Source organism: Acyrthosiphon pisum, chromosome A3 (genome assembly GCF_005508785.2).
Source record: "Acyrthosiphon pisum isolate AL4f chromosome A3, pea_aphid_22Mar2018_4r6ur, whole genome shotgun sequence".
NCBI classification, from domain to species: domain Eukaryota; kingdom Metazoa; phylum Arthropoda; class Insecta; order Hemiptera; family Aphididae; genus Acyrthosiphon; species Acyrthosiphon pisum.
Window position 1 is genome coordinate 36,357,812 of NC_042496.1, and position 5,843 is coordinate 36,363,654.

Here is a 5,843-nt window from a genome sequence, read left to right on the forward strand (position 1 = left end):
CCAGGAGGTTGTCTAGATAATAATCTTACCTTTAAATGCGTTAAGAGGTTAATTCAATCCAATTCGTAAACCAACGGAGCTACACGTGTTATGTTGAGCGTAAGATTTGCTATGTTACGCACTTGTAAGATAAGGACAACACATGCAGGTATAACGTCCTCTTAATTAATAACATTAAACGTATTGAGTATACCTAAATCACGATATTTGTAATATTTTGGAAGTCGACAAGGAAACGATTTATGTGTACTTACTCATATTACATGATATGATCTAGCCTAAGATAGGTAGCACATTAGTGTTGTCACTTGTCGACATCGGAGCACATATTCTGATGATATTTTAGAGGAATTCAGTATATTAGACATGGTATAAAAAAAATGTATACACAATATTACTATTATATTAACTAAAAGATTCTGAACTGAGCAAAGAATGTATTGATTTAAGATTTTACAATGATATATGTTTTTTAGGTATATCTGTATATCTGGAGACACTTTTGCTAGTTAGAAAAAATGCTCCAATCATCAACTCTCTTCAAATGGTTAATTTAGGAGTGCCGATTGGCCATTATTGACTGCGTTATTGACTATTTGACTAGTATTAATATAGAAAGCTTAATTTTTATTTGGACCTAACCAAAACCGATTATATAATTATATTATATATAATCATTACATATATACACCACTAAAAATATAATCTACTCGAATAACACTGGGGATCCTGAACACTGTATGCGGTGGATTACACGATCGCGGTGTGTTTTTGCTATAAAGTGCAGTACGTGTGATACATAGTGTATGATGTTTTCAAAAGAGGAAATTTGAGCTCGAACCTGACCGTCATCGGGCGACAGGCGCCACAGTGAATATGATATTATATATATACACTAGAGCAGTCAGCCCCCCTCGGTTGCCGAGATTTGGTTTTATCGTCGGATCGTCGCGATATAACCACGGAGGCAGTGAGACCGAATGAAAGAAAAACTACCGTTTGTTTGCGCGCGCGCGAGTGTGTGTGTGTAATAATAATATAATCTCCCTCCGACCAGTGGCGCCCTAAAGATGAGTAACCATAGGAATGAGACTGTTTTCGCGAGGGATGGCTGTAGGGTGTATATAGAATTGTAAATGTATACACGGATAGGTAATAAATCGGCAAGAGGAGAGGGGCATTAACAGCTATAGTTAATAAATAATTTAGTTTTTAATTTATCAAGTTAGTTAATCTTCAAATTAACTTAATAAATTGACTAGTTAATAGTTTAATGAACTCCTGAAACAACTTAACTATTATCACTTGATTTTAAAATAGTCCATCAAGCTAAATATTCAAAACTGAAAATATATATTTATTGACATGTTTGGTTTTAATGGTTTCTACTTTAATTTCTGTACACACGGTCTTAAATAAAAAATAATCTTAAACCATACAGTATACCAGTATAATTTTCAACTGAGTTAAATTAACTCACAAACATATACATTAAGGGCCGTTCTTACAATGTCCGGTAGTGTCGGTTAACGCTAACCGGATGATAACAGATTTTATTACCGGCAGAATTCCGCCGGTTAAGTGTCGGTTAACTTTAACCGGAGGTCGTAAGAACCAACCTTAATTGAATAAAGTGTTCTATTTTAGAATATCATGTTCAGCTAGTGTTCGTATATTCGCATGCATTAAAAACCGTTTGAATGTGCAGTTTTATAGGAATGCCCCCATGCTCTTAAATATGTACAAATATGCAGTAAAAAACATTAAACTACGTAAAATAAAACACATAATATGAAGAAAAAAATTATAGAAATGTACGGAGCTCATATTAATATTTTTGATTTTTAATTTGTATGAATACCTAAATACATTGCAAGTACCTAATGCGTCCGTGTATAATTGTTTTAATTGGACTTGCATGTCGACCAATAATTTCAACGACTTAATAGTCTTCATATTGATTATACTATAAAATGTAGACAGATGTTTTTAAAGTTTTTAAACAAATTGTCGTTTATGATACACGTTAAATAAATTAGTAGATACGCTTACATCATACCTATTAGCAATATAACTTAACATAGGTATTGGTATTTTAGTATTTATATTTAAAAATGGTCATTAAATAGAAAATTTGCATAATTATATCTAATATACCTAGAACCTTGAAATATGCGATTGTGAATATTAAATAATTATATAGGCACTATGCAGAAGAAAATTGTATATAATATTGAAAAATGTCCCATCGAAAAAATGTCTGTATGTTACTTGGATTTAATACGACTCAGCAAGAATGGTACACAAATGCATGAACTTACGAAAGTGTTAGACCTGATTAATGATTATATTGAACTATTAAAATACCTAATATTATGTCAGTCCCTGGACACTCGGCCGCCATCTTTTTGGAGGACAAATTGTTATCACCGCTGTAATCAAATCACTTTCATTGTTTTATTCTGTGATAACACAGAATAAGACAACATTGATAACATTCGTAATTGAATAACACAGTGTTTAGTCCTCCAAAAACATGGTGGCATTGATTTAGTTTTTATCCTATATTCCCCGTATATTTTATAATCAGTGTCCATTCTGATTGTCTTATTCTGTGATTATGTGTTGTATACTTGTATGCGCTAAGTGCCGCTAACTAATCAAATAACAAAAATAATAGATTGTATAATATGTATTCGTAATAATAAATCAATGAAGCAAATGAGCCGAGGCGGAACTTTGTAAAATAATATTTAAGGAATATTTTAAATTCCATTAAGTTTATAGAAAATAATAATATACCTACGTAATGATGGTAAAAAGTTTCGGGTTAATAATTATAAATAGACATGGATTAATATTTTTTAAGTGACAAATAAAAGGTTAACATGAATCGTGAGATTAGGGAGTATACCCAGAAGTTACACCCTATAAATGTATGCATACCTATATACAATTTATACACTGTAAAAGTATTGTTAACTTACACACCTAAACCGATAACGTTTTAAGGCCAATAGTGGACGTATAATAGGTACTATGCTACGTAAGTATAAAGTAGGTACCTACCAAAAACCTATATTGTTTTAGTTTTGAATAAATGTTCAAGTTTGATACACGATACACCTTCTTTTAATGTATATAGCAGTTTACTTAAATTAAGACTAATTAAGTATACTCTTAAGTCTTAATACAGGATTACCAAAGTTATATAAATTCTGCTGTACATAAGCTCGGTTTGGAAAATGTAAATAACATTAGGTATAAAATATGTATGAATAGGTACTATAGGTATCACACTGTCGCCGTATTCCGTGGGTCCGTGTTCAGAATTCTCGTATTATTCACCAAATTAAATAATGTTGTTTGGGTTAAACAATTACACTACCAATCATTAAAATAACCACATTTAAATAACCACCTAACCCATGATGGTGTAGTTGAATATTTTCAACTACCTACTTAGTATATATTATTGCGGTAACGGGTTAACCACACGATTTAAATGGAATTCGAATACAGTATAATAATAGGTATAGCCAGGTAAGTAGGTACCGTAACAAGATTAAAAATAATCAAGTTTAAATGAGTTCAGATCAAATCCTAAACAAGTATAGTAACGTTTATTCGGTGCTCTTGGAATTAAAAACGACGCGTACTTACAATTCACACGAAGATAAAAGTATGTTAATAGATTTAGTTGGTTGTAAGCTCGTATCTAAAATGTATAGGTAAGTACTACACAGTCGAAGCGGTTTCTATTCGACAAAATAGGTAGTGTATAAACTATAATACTTCTGCGTGTGCCTATGCCTTATATAGTAATGAAAAATAAAAACAAAAAAAAAATGGAGAGTTGTTTGGGGAAGCACAAGTGAATCCATTTTAAGTTTCTAGCATAAAAACGAAATTCAAATAACATTATATAGTAGTATAAACTATAAGCTGGGGAGATTACATTAAATCAATTTAATCTGATTTTTAAACCCATAAAAAATTGATTCTCTATATTAAAATACTCACTATTGAATGAAGCCCGGATTAAGACATTTTGGTGCCCAAGGGCCAAAGTTTTAAATAAGTTTAATATGTATGTATATATTATTAAATATTAGGTACCTGTTATAGTAAGTGTATATAGGCATTAGGTGCATAGCAATAAATAATAAATAATGCATCACTTTATTTATAAATTATAATTTACAAGCTTTTTTCCAGGTAAATAATCATCGATTTTTTTTAGGTGATTTATGCAGTTTTTTAGCCTATAACAAATAAAGTAGTTGACACATCTGAGGCCTCTAAATGAATTCTAACTATCAAGGACCGAGGGCCATTTGGGGTCTTAGATGATCTAAAAATGTTAGTAATTACTGTCTACTGATTATCTATCATAAGTCAACATATTATAAACGCAAGCACAGTCAATTTTATAAATCGTATGTGAACTCTGTCCTCTGATAAACAGCAAAACAACATAAATATAACAGAATTAGAAGCTAAGATACCTAGGACCTAGGTACATATTACGATTGTACAGTTACAGATAAAAATAATATATAGGTACTTACCTATCTTAAAACTGATTGGCAATTTCGATTGATTAACTGCGGTGCATATTGGTTAGGTATAATAGTAGGCAGTGACGCAGTGGCAGAATTTCAACACTTTTCTGGGAGGAAAGGGTCCTGAAAATGAATATGTATTTCAAAGGTGTTCTTTTTTATATTTATTAAAAACAAATGTTAACAGTATTTTTTTTTAAATATGTAGGTATATCGGTATCTCGGGGACTAGTACCTCCAGACAGTGGCGTAATTGAGAATGTTTCATGGGAGGGGATCAAAATAAATTTGTATGGCAAACTTGGGGGGCTTTGTCCGTAATACATCATCAGATTTCTCTGATTCTTTAAATAATATACAAGAAATTGTGTAGGTAAAATTATTATTAAATATTATGCATTATTAATTATTATTATAAATTATTAAATTCTATTTTTTTTAATAAACTCATTCAAATTTTTTATAAAAATTAATATGACATAGATAGGTACCTAATAGTTGATTGAATAAACTGCAGTGACTGCAGTTAAATTTTCAATACATTTTTTAGCTGGTGTTTATTTAATTTTGCATAATTTTAGCGCGAGTTGTAATACTAATTATAAATTAAAATAAGTGTATAAAATACGTCGCATATATTTTGTACGATTTTAAAACATTTAGTTCCGGGCCTAATAATGTTTAGAATTTTGAATAATTTAAAATTGTAATACCTACGTCAATTCCAAGCTTCTTTTTAAAAAAATTCAATGGAGTACTGCTAGTTGCTGGTAGCTTACTTTTTTTTTTGCTCCATTTTTCTTTTAGCTTATAAAAATAAAATCAATTACTAAGTTGTGTGACAATGTGACTATGAGGAAATGGCACGGTGTGTTCTGACTGTGTAGGGTCCACTGTCTATACGTAATCGTAATAATCAATATAATAATGGTGTCGGTGAGCGTTCGTAGTATTACTATTCATTCTACGAAATGTAAATCTTGAAGTTACATTTTTATTATTGTAATATGTTTTTGGAATGGGGGTTTTTCCCATTATCGAATTACTTACCGCCTATAATGTGTATGCATGTATTGTGTAGGAAGTAGGTACTGTAATTTGGTACAGTGTGTGGCAGAGCACAAAGTGTTTATTAATAAATAAGAATTAAAATGAATCCGACCATTTATTTTGAAATATGCTAATCGCTTACCGGGTAAATATTTTTATACCTGGGTATAATGTTTATACCAAAAAAACTAAACATTTTATTTTTTTTTCTAGTTTCGTAATAATTTA

General features: G+C 30.6%; 1 long non-coding RNA gene across 1 annotated transcript in view; it reads right to left on the bottom strand.

Moving 5' to 3' along the window:
• LOC115034490 overlaps window positions 1-5,008 on the bottom strand; it is a 13,754-nt gene extending 8,746 nt beyond the window's left edge. Inside the window, exons 1-2 of the long non-coding RNA XR_003839847.1 lie at window positions 4,801-5,008; window positions 4,572-4,688 (exon numbers count right to left, since the gene is read on the bottom strand). This is a non-coding gene — a long non-coding RNA (uncharacterized LOC115034490). The remainder of the gene's footprint in view (window positions 1-4,571; window positions 4,689-4,800) is intronic.
• Window positions 5,009-5,843: the final 835 nt, after the last annotated feature.